Genomic DNA, 17,039 nt, shown 5'->3' with positions numbered 1-17,039 from the left:
TCTTTTGCAATGTTTGTTTATCCTTGTAGGTATGCAATTATCATAGTTTACAGGACGTTTTTTAGTAATTAATTGGACTATAAGAAAAACCATACAAAAAGTTTGTACCACAAAATTATGTCCCTGGGAATTAGGGTCCTCAGTAACAGAAATAAAGAAGCTCGAAAGGGTCACTGCTCAGCAACCTCTGGTAACTAAAGAGAGCAGAGCACAATCTGCTATTTGTGGAAATGAGACTTCATAAAAATATCTTTCAAATATTCCCTATTACAAAAGGGAATGCCTATTAAAATGCCATTGTTTATTCTATATAAAATATCCATTCTACCCCCTCAAAAACTTTTTTTTTTTGCTTTAAGATAAAGCAAAGGCCATATTCCTAAGATACACTTTGTGGAAATTATCTCAATACAAGATCCAAAGATTTCCATTATTTACTGTCCTTACTGAAAATCACCTGCATGTACCAGATGCAATTTTCTAAACTTCATCATTGATGAGCCTATTCCAAAGCAGAATTCTTCAGCAATACAAAAGACACAGGCTAAAATAGTCCTCACAGTTATACTTTAAAATAGATGTATTCAAAATATAAATATAATAATTCTCCAGACCATTATTTTTCCTAACGACTAAACTCTAAATTAAAAAAAAAAAAAATGGAAGTTTTCAAACCAATGATGTGTGCAGCCCATTCTCATGACACAGTCATTTAAACTTCTCATTCTGCATGAGAAAGTTTTATTTCTTCCCTTTGTCTTGCGGAATAATTTAGGTTCCCACCTTGGGCACGATTCACCAAGTAGAGTAAGACCACAGATAAAAGTGAGAAAGAAACACAGGCAATGAAGAAAACTTCTAAAAACAGATATCCCCAAATATCCAATATCATGCCAGCAATGATGGAAATGACTGCCAACCCAAGATTCTGAATGGACTGCATGAAGCCGTATGCAGTTCCCAGTTGATGTTTGGGAACTACAAATGCCACCATTGGCCACAATGTACAGGCAGGCAATGAGTAGAGAGTCCCAGGAGAAACATAGCAATCCAAGGGTTCCACAACCTGAAGGCCAGCATCATATGGGAAGCAAGAGTGGTCACCACTGCACACAGAACCCAGATGATGTTCTTTCCTGTTTTATCCACTAGAAGCCCAAATATTGGGGACATGGGAGCTGATGTTACATACACAATACTGTTAATAGCACTCGCTGCCTGGGAGGAAAAGCCAGATTTCTCTGTAAGAAAACTTGCCCAAGTCCAGTGAAAGGGAACACAGCAACATAATAGCAGACACAGATGATGAATATGAGCCACAGGGGGAAGGAGAAGTCCTTCACATCAGTGAACTTGATAACTTCAGCTGTTTTTCCTTGCTCTTTACGAAGGATTCATTCTGCTCTCTGATCCGAGTAAGCAAGGGCCAAGGCACAGACTAGTGAAAGAAGACATGTTATACCCCCGATCATAAGTGTGACCCCAAGGGTTGTGTGACCAGCAGAACCCAATGAAGCTTCAACCTTAGAATACAGCCATCCCATGGGGTTCATGTTTACTGTACTTCCAGTTCTAGCCATGCTCAGTTGGAGTCCAAACACCAAGTTTAATTCTTTGCCTTTAAACCAACTCACAGCATAGGTATTCTGGGCAACTGCTAAGGACTCCCCACCAATCCCAAACAAACCTTCTAAATTCCATCAGCCAAAAAGCGTGAAATATTCCACCCAGAGCAAAAAACAACCTGTCCAACGCAAACAAAGCGACTAAACATAACGGCGCCCCATTGTATTCCAGATACGCAGTCTATCAAAAAGCCACCAAAGAAACACAAAACTACATTGGGCCAAGAATACCAGGCATACAGCGTCATGAATTTCGTGGTATTCACCTGAATATCCCGTTTAACCTGCGTCTGAAGGGCAGCAGGATTATCATAGCAAAACCAGCTGCAGAAGCCAAGGAAGCAACAGCACCAAAAGCTGGTGCGCCAGGTGACTGGGGTTGCAGAGGGCCGGCAGCGCCCCGGGGACAGGGGGAGGTAACGGGGGCGCCTCTGCTGGCCTCGTTGGGGCCGCCAGGCAGCGGTGCCCCTGCTTCCTCATCCTCCATCGGGCCAACGGGAGACCGAGAGACGACAGTGACTCCTGACAGTGTACTTTTGATGCACAGAAATCTTTCATTTTAGTGAAGTTCAATTTATCTAATTTTGTTGCCTGTGCTTCGGGTTTCATGTTTAAGAAACCATTGCCAAATCTAAGGTCGTGAGGGTTTGCCCCTATATTTTCTTCTAAGAGTTTTACAGTTTTAGTTCTTTATTTATTTATTGAAATATAGTTGATGTACAATGTTGTGTTAGTTTTAGTTGTACAGCAAAGTGATTCAATTATATACATCTATCCTTTTTCAGATTCATTGTGTTAGATTATTACAAGATACTGAGTATAATTCTCTGTGCTGTACAGTAGGTCCTTATTGGTTATATATTTTTTATATATAGTAGTGTGTATACGTTAATCCAGAACTCCTAATTTATCCCTCTCCCCCTTCCCCTTTGGTAACCATAAGTTTGTTTTCTGTGCCTGAGTTATTACTCAGCCATAAAAAAGAATGAAATAATGCCATTTGTAGCAACATGGATGGACCTAGAGATTATCATAGTGAAGTAAGTCAGGCAGAGAAAGACAAATATCATATGATATCGCCTATATGTGGAATCTTAAAAAATGATACAAATGAACTTATTTATAGTTTCAGTTCTTAAATTTAAGTATTTGATCCACTTTGTGTTAATTTTTTGTATATTCTGAGTTAGAGGTTCAACCTTATTCTTTCGTATGTGGATATCCAGTTGTCCCAACATCACTTATTGAAGAGACTATTCTTTCCCTATTGAATAGACTTGGTACCATTGTCAAAAACTATCAATATACGAATTTATTACTGGACTCCATTGATTTATATGTCTGTCTTTATACCAGTACTGCCCTGTCTTGATTACTGTATCTTTGTAGTAAGTTTGAAATCAGGAAGTATGAGTCCTCCAACTTTATTTCACATATAGCTTTTAATTAACGATTTATAACCACCAGACCTTCATTCTTTTTCTCCAGAGCATAAATTCTCAGAAACTGCTCTAATTATGTTTTTCTTAGAATGTCTATTTCCTCAAATTCTCCAAGCCCTGATACATTGCACCTGCTAAACCGTTTCTTCCCACTGGTGTACCATCCCCGTTCACCACGGGTGAAAATAACAATTGCACTGTCTACTTCGATCCAGGTTTCTTAGAATCTACTTTTATAATATTCTTCTGGCTCCTTCTGGTCCATGTTGAGTAGGTGGAGGGCAGGTAGGAGGACCTGGAGTTACCTGAGATCTACCACCAGTGATGGGGTTCTCATTGCTAGTCAGCCAGAGAATATTCAAATACCAAAACCTCATCTTCATATTTGCTTTCTCAGAGGCTACTGGTAATAACTGAGGCAGACTCTGAGACAGACATTAGTGTGCAGGGAACTTATTAGGGGCCCAGTATTTGTTGGGGAAGGAAAGGAAGAGGCATTGGACAGAGGTAGAAATTGGGCTGTGATGCAGTCTCCACGTAGCCTCAGCCAACTTCACGGGGAGCTCAGAAGCTGGGGAGGCCCTGCAGAGTTGCCCCGAGTTGGGGTGAGAGAGTCAGGAAACCTGTGTACGGACTAGTCATCTTATGGGCTTCTGTTTATGGGGGATGCAGCTGTCTTCAGCTGAAGGCAGTTCCTGGAGAGGGCTGAGAGTTGAGGAGTCTGCCAGCAGCTCTTACAGCCACTGAGAAATAGGCCCTTGAGCCCCGAAAAGGGGATCTGAACGCTTATCACAGAGCCCACCATCAGAATCTGTCAACCAAGAAATATAATTCCAGTGATATGTCTGAGACAGTTCAGGCTTTTGGCATCCTCTTATTTTCCCACTGATATGAAAGAGGGGGTTGGAGAGCAGGAAGGCATTAGGCACTGGAGGTAGTACAGGACCAAATGCAGGGGGATTGTAGAGAAGGCTAAAGCGGCTGAGGGGAGAGAAGACAGTTCTCTGATTCCATGATTGCATCCAGGATCTGCTTGCACTCAATTGTGAAGAGATGGAAGCAGAAGGCTATATTTAATTTAATACAATTTTTAAATTTTTTGCCTTTACACAGCAGAAATTGATCTTCTCACAGTTCTGGAGGCCAGAACTCCAAAGTCAAGGTGTCACCAGGGCTGTTCTCCCTCCGAGGGCTCTAGGGGAAGGTCCTTCCTTGCCTCTTCCAGCTACTGGTGGCCCCAGGTATTCTTTGGCTTGTGGCTGTGTCACCATCTTCTGGCCTTCTCCTCTCTATTTTCTCCTCTTCTGTTTCCACTTCGACATGGTTTTCTTCTCATTGGTCAGATGTGTAGTCATTGCTCGGTCAGCCGTTAGGTTTTTTCAGAGGTTAGTTGTTCCATATGTAGCTGTAGACCTGGTGTATCCATGAGAGAAAGTGAGTTCAGGATCTTTCTACGTTGCCACCTTGAACCAGAACTGCTGCATTTTATTGGAACTTAGCCGAGACCTTCTCTAACCCTGCAGCACCGGTGTGACTTGGCACGGTTTGTGAAGTTTTCTTCACCTACGTAAAGGAACTGTATTTTCAGAGGATTCTCGTTAGAGTGTCGTTTTGTTGGAGTTCACTGTTAGTGTCAATGACGTCGATTTATTGGTGTTGCACGTTGGGTTCTCCAGGATTCATGCTCTGAGACAGGGTTTTTTGTTATGGTTGTGTATTAGGGAGTGTCCTTGGGGTGAGACCTATCGGCAGGGCTGGGCAGGTGAGGAGCCCAGCTAGATAGAGGCCCAGGCTGGCAGCCTCTGCTGACCCCATGGGGAGCTCTGGAGCTGAAAGGGCCCGTCAGAGATGCCTCACATGGGGCCAGAGCTTTCAGTCCTTTATCCCTTGATCAGTCATTGTATGCAGGCTACTCCTGGAAGGGTGTGACTTTGGGTGAAGGGGTTCAGCGTGGCCGAGGCAGAGGGAGTCCTGAGGAGGCTGCCAGGCAAGGCCACACGCTCCGACTTTCTTAGTGTCCCGTGGCTCCTCAGTGTCAGGAATCTAGATTTTCTGACTCCTACTTAGGAGATGTTTCCTCTCTCACCTCCTGTAACTGCACAGTGGGGCCGGCACCAAGCTTGCCACTGTGTTTTCTGGGCCTTGTTCTTGGCGGCAGTGTTGAGCTGTGTGGACTTTTTGTGAGAGTAATATTTTTGAAAGACCTCAGGGGGCCTAGGTTTAGCAGAGTCAGCTCCAGGACTGGCCGAGGCAAAGCATTCCTCGAGTGGATTCACTGCTAATTCACCAAGTTCCCTCGGACAATTTATAATAAATCTGAAGGGACACCGAACCAGCCGGCTTGCTTCCCATTTTTGTTCATTTCCAGGGTGTATACGGAGTTTGGCGTCTCCCTGGCTCTTTTTGCTGCCTGAATATGTCAGTCTTGAACTAAAAATAGCCTGCAGCTTACTGGGGTCGATGTGGGTTGACTAGAGCTCAACTTCTCAGCAACTCGGAGGAGGTTGGAGAGGAAGATGAAGGGGATCATTAAAGGAAAGAGATTTTATTTAGTGGTTAATGTAGATGGCTTTGAGCTTTAGAAAATAAGAGTGATTGCTTCATGAAGTCTAGGTTAACAAAAAGGTTATTTATCAACATTAGGAGAGCAAGGAATTGTTTTGCAGACGTGTAGGCACGATAGGAGAGAGGCAATGACTGACGGCTTAGGAGGCACTATGGAGGTAAAGCAAAGAGTGTAGTCCAGGAGTGGAGACGGAGTCAGTCTCTGGGTGCTAGTTCTGATTCTGCTACTTACGAGCACATACCTTTGGGTCAAAGTCTTGCTCTCTCTTGGTTTTAGATTTTCCATCTTTAAAATGGGTCCGATTACATATGATTTGCCTTATTCCTTTGATGGTTACAAGAAGGCAATGAAATAATAGATGTAAAGGTGTGAAGTTCCCTAGGCAAAAGAATAAATATCTAGGGCTCTCTCACATGAATCTCAAGGCTTTGGGCAATTCTTGAGGCTCTGGGATACATACGAAATGGATAGAGTTTGGAAGATCATAGATCTGGGAGGTCCTAATTACCTCAGGAAGCATGGTTTAGAGGAAGGAAACCGGTTTCTAGTTCCTCTTCTCTGGCTTCCAGGAGTCTTGATTCATCTGTTCCTTTGGAGGTTCTCTGGAAATTGAGACTTCACTGGGCCCTTATAGGTGGCTTTAGTCTGTTTGGCCCTGTCTCAACTGTCTTGGACAAAATGAGCTTCTCTTGGAGCAACTAAAAGTTCAGGAAATGAGTCAGAATGACTGGTAGTATCTAGTGGTGCAAGATGATGCGGCTCTAACAAGAATATATTCTTTGTGTAGAAATTGAAGGTTTGAGAAAAAACGCACATCTCTTGTGAGAACTCAGTCAAGTAATAATGAAATTTTGGAATGAATATTCTCTACAGATTCCTGATGAAGATACGTATGTGAGAAGACCATGATGTTTCATGGAAGACATAGCAGAAGCAGGACTCATCTGCTCTATTGACGTAACCTTCTGACTCATCTTACTGTGTCTAGTTTCCTCTGTTCCAGTTCATTCTTCACACTCTCGAAAGAGTTACCTCTCTAAATCTGCTTGTGCTGTTTTTCCTGCTTAACTCTGTTGCTTTCAAACTAAGGTCTAAATTCTTCAGCGTAGCATATGCTAGACTCTAGGGCAGGGATTTTGTTTGCCATGTGCCTACATTATCTAGGATAATTTCTAGCAAATAGTTAAATGCCCAATGAATATTTGTGTATGAATTAATAAAGAACATTCATGATTGGGCTTTAATCCACCTTTTCAGTTACCTCTCCTGTCCCCTCTTGCTCTACCTATTGGGGACAGGTGACTCGCTGTTCCCAAAATCAGTTTGCTTATTTCAATCCGTGTCTTTGAAATACTTTTCTTGCTGACTGGAATGATCCCCTTTATCACCTGTGGCTGAAAAATATTCTTTTGATTCTTTAATATTCAGCTCAGTTGTCACCACTTCTTTGATGACTCTGTTGACCCTCATGGTCTATGTTCCATTTGACTTTGTTCTACAGTGGTCGCACTTCGAATGCTGTAAAGCAATTGTGTCCACGTCTGTGTCCCTCACAAGGTCTTATCTTGCTTATCTTTGTCAAGTTCCTGGGCATAATAGGTGGTTAATTAATGTGTGTTGAATGATCAAATGGATGTATTTTATGATGAACCAGTTAGCTTAGTAGTAAGTGTACCATGTTCTCTCCATGGGCTATAATTAAGGAACTGGAATGAAAGACAGGTCAAACAGTAGGTACTGTGTTCAAATACTGTTTTGTTCTCAGGTTCCAAGATGAGAAATAGCAACATGTTTCACGGTCACAAACCTTATGGGCTCAACGGCTAATCACAGGTTTAAACTCTGGTGCTAATGAGGTTTGTTCTCCCCATGAAGTATCCTCTGTCATTTGAGAGAAAACTCTCTTCGGAGGGTACTGACTGTGCTACCAAGATGGCTCAGTATTTCACACATTCCCAGTAATAAGTCAGTACAATTTTTCCTTTACTTCTACTGGAGGAACAATTTAAAGTATTTGTATATTGGATGGCAGGACTTTGGGTAACAGACTAGATTTTGTGAGACAGCGACTCAAAATAATGTGATTTAATGTCTGACACGGTACCTGATACAGTAATATATTCATTAACTATTATATCACCTTGGAAATAAATTCTTGTTTGGATCTTCATTGGAGAGGGACAGTTACGATCTATGGTAAAAATGGAGACATACTTCAAAGTTAAGCAAAGCCCTTGAGAAAGTTTTTCATTTCTCTTTCCCATGTTTCGTATTTACTGGTCTTAAATAACTCTTTAGTTGGTTAGAGCCTTTTTAATGATAACCAGGACGCAGAATTAATTAATGACTTGTTAGCATTGTGAGAGCTGGGGACAAAGCAGAATGTTCTGGATCCTCAGCCGTATTGTATTATCATGCCCATTTTAAGGATCACATATCACCTGTGATGCCCCAGCACCATATTTTGATTATTATGGGATGTCTGGAATTTCAGACTCAGTCCTTTACTTTCTTACACCTCCCTGGTTAGCTATATAGCGAGAGTGTAGTTAGTTTTTAGCTCTCTCAACACAGATTGTTCCAAATCTGTTCCACTATCAGTTTTCCTAATCTAGTCTATGTCCTTGTATGCTGGTCTGGCTTATTTATATGTTGCAAGCTCTCTGTGCCAAAGGAATCCATCTCTGTGTCATCTGATCTACATAAAAGTCTTGTGAAGTGAATATTGTCCTTCCTATTTCATGGAAGGGAAAATGGGCTAAGAAGCATTTGTAAGACCATACTACTAGTATTCATTCATTCACCAACTGTTGAATGAGCTCAGTGCAAGACACTGAATTGATAGTTGCCAAACGGGGGTCTTTGCCCTCATGGAGCATATATTCTAGTGGATGTAAGTTATAGAGCCTTTGACTTCAAGACTGACACATGGCCAAGCACCCCAGACTGTAAGATTCTTGAAAATAGGGACCCTATTCAGGAACTATATCAATTCAGTTACTGAATTGAATGGAATTCTGGCAACTAGGATTTATCCTTATCTGCTATCCCTTGTTTTCTCCTTAGTGGATGTTTAACAAGGTGAATACATGTGTGTGGGTAGAACAAATGGCTAGCCAGTTCCTAAGCTGGTATCCTTTGATGACTTTTCTTTCCCCCAAATTCCCACCAGTGGTCACTTATCTGAAGGTACTGTCATTTCTGGCTTCCCCTAATAAGCTTCAAATGTATATGGTATGGGAAATGCATAATCTAGTAACTTAATACCTCAGTACAAATTAGTTTATTAGGTAAATAGCCTGTTTTGGCTAGAGGGGCCCAGGTCTGAAGCATATGCCAAGAAAGTAGAAGTCCAGGTAGGTTGTTCTGACTGAGACTTTTGTTAGTTTGTTTTTCTTCAAGTGAAGCTGGGTGTGGCCTAGGTAGGGTGAATCACAAGGCCTGGGGCAGTGAAGGTGAAGGTGTATATGGAAGTATAGACCAAGTGCTAAGGAGCTTCGGATGATATATGGGCAGTGTGTGAGACTGTGTGTGTGTGTGTGTGTGTGTGTGAGACTGTGTGTGTGTGTGTCACAGTTTGCCTTAAGCACAGTTTGTATCCAGGAGTTGTCATGTGTAACTAAGACAACAGCGCCCAAGTGAAACTTGTGTTTCTCCTTGTATTTGGCTGCTGAAAGACTGTACAATTTATTTAGTGCTTTCATTAATGGGACCCCGTTATAGTTCCTGGGTTAGGTTGGGTCAGCAATGCATCAGAAGGCCAGTGCTGTATATTACCAGCTAAGACGATGCTCCCAGTCATGTATTACCATGACAGTAGCTTCTACTCCGTGGTGCCCATCTTTCACTTAAGGAAGAATTAAGGGAAGAAATGGCACAGATGGATGTTGTTGCTATAGATAAGGGGCTAGAGTAGCTTTGTGGTCTTAATTTAAAACCTTTTATAGAGAAGGGATACTCAGAGGCAGGAAGTAAGAGGTGTTCCACACAGCTAGCTAAACTAAATGGGAATGTGGTTCTTAATGACTCTTGAGACAATGCTGAGGACAATAACGGTTGTAATATTTTTGAAGAGCAGTGTGTAAATCCAGTAAAAGGAGAGAAGAGATTTCTCATTTTCCTGTTTTTGGAGCCAGCAGGATTTCCAGCTGCATGTAATTTCAGGAAGTAATGTGACTATTTATTCAGTAATAGTTTGCAAATTTCCTAGGAAATGATGAAATCGTTCTGACGGAATTAAAATAGCTATTGAAATATATGTCATAATATTTGCCAAGTATTGTTTCTTGTCTGTTAAAACCATATTAATTTATTTCAAAATGGAAGTAAAATCTTAACAAATACTTCATATAGGCATATTTTCCCGGAGTGAAAATACAGTATCAAAATTCACATTACCAAAGCCAATCAAACAGGGCACATGGACACGTGAAACTACAACTTTGGTAAGTGCTCTGCAAGAAAGGCACATGGTGCTGTGATGATACCTGAGCATTGATGGAAGGCTTCCGTGGAAGTGGAATTAAAGCCAAGACCTAAAGGATGACTAGGAGTTAGCTAAGACTCGTGGCAAGAGTCCTCCGGATGGCAGACAGCATCTTCAAATGCCTGTGGTGGAGGGAAGCAGTACAGAATGTAGTTTGGGGATGGATGGTGGGGGCTCATGGTACAATATAGGCTGGAGAGTCGGGGGTTAAACCCAGTGAGGTTTGTAGACCGTGTGAAAAATCTTCATCTCTATTTTAAGAGCAAGTAGATGCTGTAAAGGGGTTTTAATAGCAGGGGTGAGAGTGGAGGGTGATACAATCAGATCTCTGCTTTGGCTGCAATGTAGAGGCTGGATTGTAGAGGGACAATAGTTCAGGCGGCCTCATTACTCAGTAATGAGAAAGAAGGTTAGATAAGCCTATGGATGTGGACATGCTTTAAGGTTTGGTTTACATGAATGTACAGTATCCTCTCACCAGATTCTCACCTGTACTCACAACAGCACACACACAGGAAGCTGGTGGAAGATGTTTAAGAACCTTTTCTTCAGAGTCCAGTCCTTGGTTGTCTTCTCTTGCTTTGCATCAGGAAGACAAATGGTTTTTTAATTCAAGTGCCAACTCTGGTTGGTTGGTAGTGGATGCTGGGGGAGCAATACTGAGAAGGTTTCTGAAATCCTCTTTGGGTTTAGCAAGAGAGAGCGCTCCGATAGCTTTGTGATGCTTTCCCTGGGCACGGAGCTAAGAGTCCTGAGAGTGGTGGTGTGCGTTTCCCTCTGTATGCCCTCAGTCCTTACCATGGCTTCATTATGTATGTTGTGCTGATTCAGAGTTTTGGATTTTTTAAAAATATGAGTCAAATCTATCCCTCTAGGTGAGTTCTTTCCCGAATTGTAGATAATTTCCAGCTTTCTGTAGAACTTCTCTTCCTAGATGTCTTGTGGTAACTTAAACATTGTGTCTCAAAATGGACTACATTATTATTATTATTTTAATTAATTAATTTATTTTTTTTGCGGTATGCGGGCCTCTCACTGTTGTGGCCTCTCCCATTGCGGAGCACAGGCTCCGGACGCGCAGGCTCAGCGGCCATGGCTCACAGGCCCAGCCGCTCCGCGGCATGTGGGATCTTCCCGGACTGGGGCACGAACCCGTGTCCCCTGCATTGGCAGGTGGACTCTCAACCACTGCGCCACCAGGGAAGCCCTTGACTACATTATTTTCCCTTGTCAAAGGGATTAGTTCTGTCATGTTCCCTATTTTAGTTAATGACATCATCACCATTCCTATTTCCTAAGCTAGAAACAGAAGATTCATTCTTGCCTCTTTGCTTTACCTTTCTCCCTTACATCCAGTTGAGAAAAATATTCCATTAATCCTACTTTATTTGTTTTATTCTTAAAAATTTTTAATTGAAATATAGTTGATTTACAACATTGTATTAATTTCTGCATACAGAGTGACTCAGTTATACATATATATTCAATCATACTTTATAAATGTCTCTGGAATCCTGACTCTCCTCTCTATTCTGTAATATTACAATCGCCCTAGTTCAGTGTCTAGTTTTCCTCCTAGAGATAAGAAAGTCACAGTCTCCTAGCTGGTTTCTCATTATTACATTCTACCTGCACCCTGATTAGCTTTTGTACTACAACCAGAATTGTCTTTCTAAATCTGATCATGTCATTCTTCTGTGGAAATTCCCTTCTTGTGTATAAATAACATGCAGTGACCTCTCCTTAGCTTAGAAGCCTTTAGTGGGTGGACCTGTACTTGTCCCCATCATTTCTCACTCTTCACACCATGCACTCCATTGGTCAAACTTGCTGAAGCTCTTGCTGCACCTGAGACTTGCCATACTCCTTCATGACTGTGTATCTGTACAAGCTGTACTGTCTGCCTGGGATGTCCTACTCACGCTACTCAAAGTTGTACCAATCTTTTAAGTATCAGTTTAAACATCCCTTTTGGTCCAGTTAATTTCTCCAGAGATGAATCTTTTCACATCCTGTTTTTGAGGTATAAGTCTGGCTGCCAGCATCCCAGAAGCCTGGGACTACCACTCTTCAACATGTAGATTTTCACATCATCCCTTTGTTTGTGACATGGTACTTCATGCCCTCCCTCTACTAGGCCTTTTGGTTTGCATTCTCCATGGCAGACTTTCTTTTTCCAAGGTGCAGGAGTGGTACTTGCCCCAGCCCTCATAGCCACTTTCATAAACACTCTTTGCCTCTAATTCCTGTACTTTTCTGGGATTCTGCAGTACAACTGGTCATGGGTCGTATTTGTTCATCCTCTGAATGTATTCAACTGTCTCGGTTACCATCCGTTCATTTGCTTTCCATATTCCCAAATTTTGTTAACATCTCTCCTTTGCTGTTGTATTCATTCTGTTTGTCTGGTGGATCACTCACTTTTTATTTAGCAACTGTTCTCTTTTAGTCCATTTATATTAGTGCAGTTTCATTTATTCAGTCTTCTATTTGTTCAGTCTACCATGTTTCATCAGAACCTGTGCAGCTGTTTTCCAGTTATACTCTTTGTCATATACTTATTTATCTTTAACAAAGGGGATATGTGAGCATCAAAGAATAAGCATCTATTAGAAGAAGCAGCTTTTGGAATCAGGGCTTTGGCAGATCTTTCCAGCTCCATCACTCACGACATCTCCACATATATACTGTCATTCAGTCACACAAACCGACCTGTAGTTTGCTGTTCTGATACAATTTTCTAAAGACAGTTGTTGATTATGTTCTCTGGATTTGGAACTCCTTTTATCTAGGGTAAACCTAGATAAAAATCTCTCACTCTTTTAAATTTGGTTCAAGTGCCCTTTATTCTGGAAGCATTTCCCTGTCCAACCCCAGGGTGCGATTTATACACTCTGTCTTTATCCTTCATCTAAATGCCTCTGCTGGGCTCTTACAATGTCTTTGCCTTCTTGATTATAAGAATTATCAGTGTATCATAATACTGATTTTCTTGCCTACTCTATAAACTAGACTGAGCTCTTTGAGAACAGGGTCTGTGTTTATTCCTACTGTATCTTCCTTACCTGTACTACAAAGTAGCGCTCAATACCCATTTGTTGAATTAATGATGACATGATACCCTACTCATAGAAGTGATCTGTTTTCCTTCCTTTAGGAAGTTTGTCTTACCAGGGGTGCTTTTTTCATAGTTGCCGCCACTCTGTGGACTCAAGTGATCAGGAAACAATTTGCAGAGAATACACGTATACGTGAAACATGCAGTTACGGCAGGTCAAGCGCGTGTTTCTGATTGCGGCGCTGGGCAACTTGATGAACCTTGCAAGCACCCTTTAGAAATTCTCAAGTCTGCATACTGCAGGTGAAATACATTTGATGTTGAAGCAAGTGGCTAATTATTGAGAATTGGTTGATTATTAATTCAGTAGCCTCTTGTTCAATCTGTTATGCATATGGGAAACACAGCTAAAAATATCATGAATGCTCTGAAAAAGCCAGTCCAAAAAAAAAAGCAGTTAGCTTGAACAGCTGGAAGCATATTTTGCCAGGATATGTATTTACTAATATTTGAGTAACACTGGTTCACAATTTTTACTTAGGGTACTAACATCACTCAAATCCCCAGAGGAGGAAAATGTCTTTATGCTAGGTATTTCTCTAAGCATTCCCCCTTTTTCCTCTTCTTCCTCCCCACAACTTCAATCACATAGTCAGAAATCTATGGTACATAATTTCAAAGACCCAAGAGGGAAAATAGAGAGACAGTGTAGTAACTCATGTAAAGCACAGGGTCTGGGCGTGGGTTGCCTCAGTTTGAGTCCCATCTTCAATAGTACTAAGTGTATGACCATGGAGAAGGTCATACACTTAGTACCCTTATGTACCTCATTTGTAAAACAGGGTTACAAAGATTGATCTTAGTGTTGGTGTAGGATTAAATGAGATAATACTTACAAATCTCTTAGGGAAATGCTTAGCATATCATAATCAGTCAATTATTGCTATTATTCCCATACAGTCTTTTTTTAAAAAATATTTATTTTTGGCTGTGTTGGGTCTTCATTGCTGCGTGTGGGCCTCCTTTAGTTGCGGCGAGCGGGGGCTACTCTTTGTTGCGGTGCTCAGTCTTCTCATTGTGATGGCTTCTCTTGCTGTGGAGCATGGACTCTAGGTGTGTGGGCTTCAGTAGTTGTGGCACGTGTGCTCAGTAGTTGTGGTGCACTGGCTTAGTTGCTCCACGACATGTGGGATCTTCCCGGACCAGGGCTCAGACCCGTGTCCCCTGTATTGGCAGGTGGATTCTTAACCACTGTGCCACCAGGGGAGTCCCCCATGTAGTCTTGAGGCTATATATCAGTATTGATCCTTTTTCGAGGTGTGGTGCTAAATTTCTATTTTTCCCCGTAATTTTTTATGTTAATGGTGTGATGTATATTCATACCAGTAACATAAAGAATTAGTGCCAAGATCCCCCATGTGTGCTTTGACTTAATGCTTCTTAGTATTTGTAATCTCTACCTGCATTCTAGGCTCCAACTTTTAGCTCTCATTGAAGAAAGGGAGTGTTTATGGCCAAGGAACAAGTGTGCCCTTTGGTCAATATCCTGTTTAATTCCTATATCACATGCGTTTTTTTTTTGTTTTTTTTTTTTTGCGGTACGCGGGCCTCTCACTGTTGTGGCCTCTCCCGTTGCGGAGCACAGGCTCCAGACGCGCGGGCTCAGCGGCCATGGCTCACGGGCACAGCCGCTCCGCTGCATGTGGGATCTTCCCGGACCAGGGCAGAAACCCGTGTCCCCTGCATCGGCAGGCGGACTCTCAACCACTGCGCCACCAGGGAAGCCCCCACATGCGTTTTTTTTTCTAAGGGTGAACTCTCTAGAATTGAACTTACAGAAATCTCAAACAGAAAAGGGGAGTTTATTAGGTTTGTCAACCCACAGGAGTTATTGATTAAATATCTGAAGCAGTAGCTGTGTTGTAAAATCTAATACAAAATATCAAAATGGGTTCCTACAGTCCCACACATACTCTCCGTATGTGGTATGAGATGTCATGGACTCGAGCTGATACAGTGTTTCATATATGAATAGAGGCTGCTCAGAGGCTTGAGAATAATTTGTTAATTAGGACAACTCCATCTCCAGTTTACTTACAGTACACTTTGCTCAGTAATATTGCCTTTCATATACTGTATGAAAGCAAATTTCAACCCTGTCTTGTTGAATTATGACAGAGTACAAATTAGTGTGTGTGTGTGTGTGTGTGTATATTTACCTATATATATATTTCTGCATATGCCAACTATACTTGTTAAAAAGTGACAACATGTGGAGCCTTGGTTTATAGATGAAAACACTAAACTGCTATTAATTTTTAAAATTATACTATACAAAAATAAGCCACTAAAATTAGTATTCCAGGGTTTCCCTGGTGGCGCAGTGGTTGAGAGTCCGCCTGCCGATGCAGGGGACACGGGTTCGTGCCCCGGTCCGGGAAGATTCCACATGCTATGGAGAGGCTGGGCCCGTGAGCCACGGCTGCTGGGCCTGCGCGTCCGGAGCCTGTGCTCCGCAATGGGAGAGGCCACAACAGTGAGAGGCCCGCGTACCGCAAAAAAAAAAAAAAAAAATTAGTATTCCAGAAGGAACCAATAGATGTCAGCTAGGTCGGTAGGATCTGTAATAATGGATGGACTCACTGAACAAACTTTAACAGGATAAGTCAATCAAGTAAGCGTAATGTGACTTCCCTATGAGAACTTTTTTCTGAATAAAATGACCAGGTTTATTAAGAAGTAAAAGGAGGAGTTTAAGTACTTCACCAAGACTTTCAAAAACTCTTTGAAAATATCTTCAAACATAACTATCAAATTAGTCACTGTGAACTTGGAAAAATGTTTTATAATGTAGAGGTTTAGAGACAGAAGATACATAGTAGGGAGATACAGATACTTCTTGAGGTGAAGAGAATTCATAGTGTTGGGTGCTAGGGTTTGGAGGAAGGGAGTGAAAGGGTGTGCTACCCAGGAGCAAAGAAATGTAGTTTGCTTCCAACAGCTGACTCGGTAGCTCTTGAGCTGTGTTTTGACTGTTGGAGAAGCAGAACAGCAGGCTGCCAAGAGCGCCAGCAGCTATCCACACGTCGTCTGTATTCTTGAGGGCTGGGAAGTGGCTGCTTCAGGGGTACTGCTCTGTGATTATCAGGGAGGCTTGGCGTCAGATGTCCCTTGCGAGGCGCCCTCCACAGTCAGCAGCCATTGGAAGTGTGCCAGTGCTGCAAACAATAAAATTCACCTTAGCTTAACTACGCAGGAAAGAAACTTATTAAAATATATTTGACGCATCAAAGAATCTGCATTATACTGAGGGTGTCTGGCTTAGTCACTGCACATCCAGAAACGATACCTAGACCAGACCTCGGTGGCTACTCCAGCAGAGACACCGAGGCTGTCTCCACCTCGTGTGGACGGCGTATTTTGTTTTGGACATTGTAACTTCCAATGATGATACTGGACTGGGCCCCAGAAGCTCTGGGCTTTCTGACCTGAAAAGATGGATGCTTCTGCTGCCACACTTACTGAAAGATGGGTGACATCTGCATCTCTTTTCTCATGTCACCGACTTCCCAGACTAAAGTCCTGTGTGGGTGCATTGCATGCCTTTACCCTGCTGCAAGTAAGTTGGAGTTCTGGCTTCTGTGTTGAAGAGACAGGGCTCAGTACGTGTGAGACTGTTCAGTCAAAAGTATAGTGTTCAAAGGATGCTGGATTGCCACGGACGTGACAGGTATTCGCCACACCCCCAAAAGTGGTACTTAGATGGCATAGGATCTTAGAGGGGTGTTACCAGCTTTGTATACCGATCATTTAATTAATGCTGTTTGTATTAATAATACAGTATTAATAAAATGCTGTAGTA

General features: G+C 42.1%; 1 long non-coding RNA gene and 1 pseudogene across 4 annotated transcripts in view; one reads left to right on the top strand and one right to left on the bottom strand.

Annotated features, from left to right (window-relative positions):
- The window catches only part of LOC307194741, a 566,811-nt gene that overhangs the window by 113,664 nt on the left and 436,108 nt on the right, over nt 1-17,039 (top strand). The window lies entirely within an intron of this gene.
- LOC307194740 (lysosomal dipeptide transporter MFSD1-like) lies at nt 509-2,263 on the bottom strand (annotated as a pseudogene). The gene has a single exon. The product of its transcript is annotated as a lysosomal dipeptide transporter MFSD1-like (transcript).

The sequence above is a fragment of the Stenella coeruleoalba genome (genome assembly GCF_951394435.1).
Source record: "Stenella coeruleoalba genome assembly, chromosome: 11".
In the NCBI taxonomy this organism is placed as follows: domain Eukaryota; kingdom Metazoa; phylum Chordata; class Mammalia; order Artiodactyla; family Delphinidae; genus Stenella; species Stenella coeruleoalba.
Note: the sequence above shows the minus strand (reverse complement) of the source record. Positions and strands in the feature narration are given on the sequence as shown.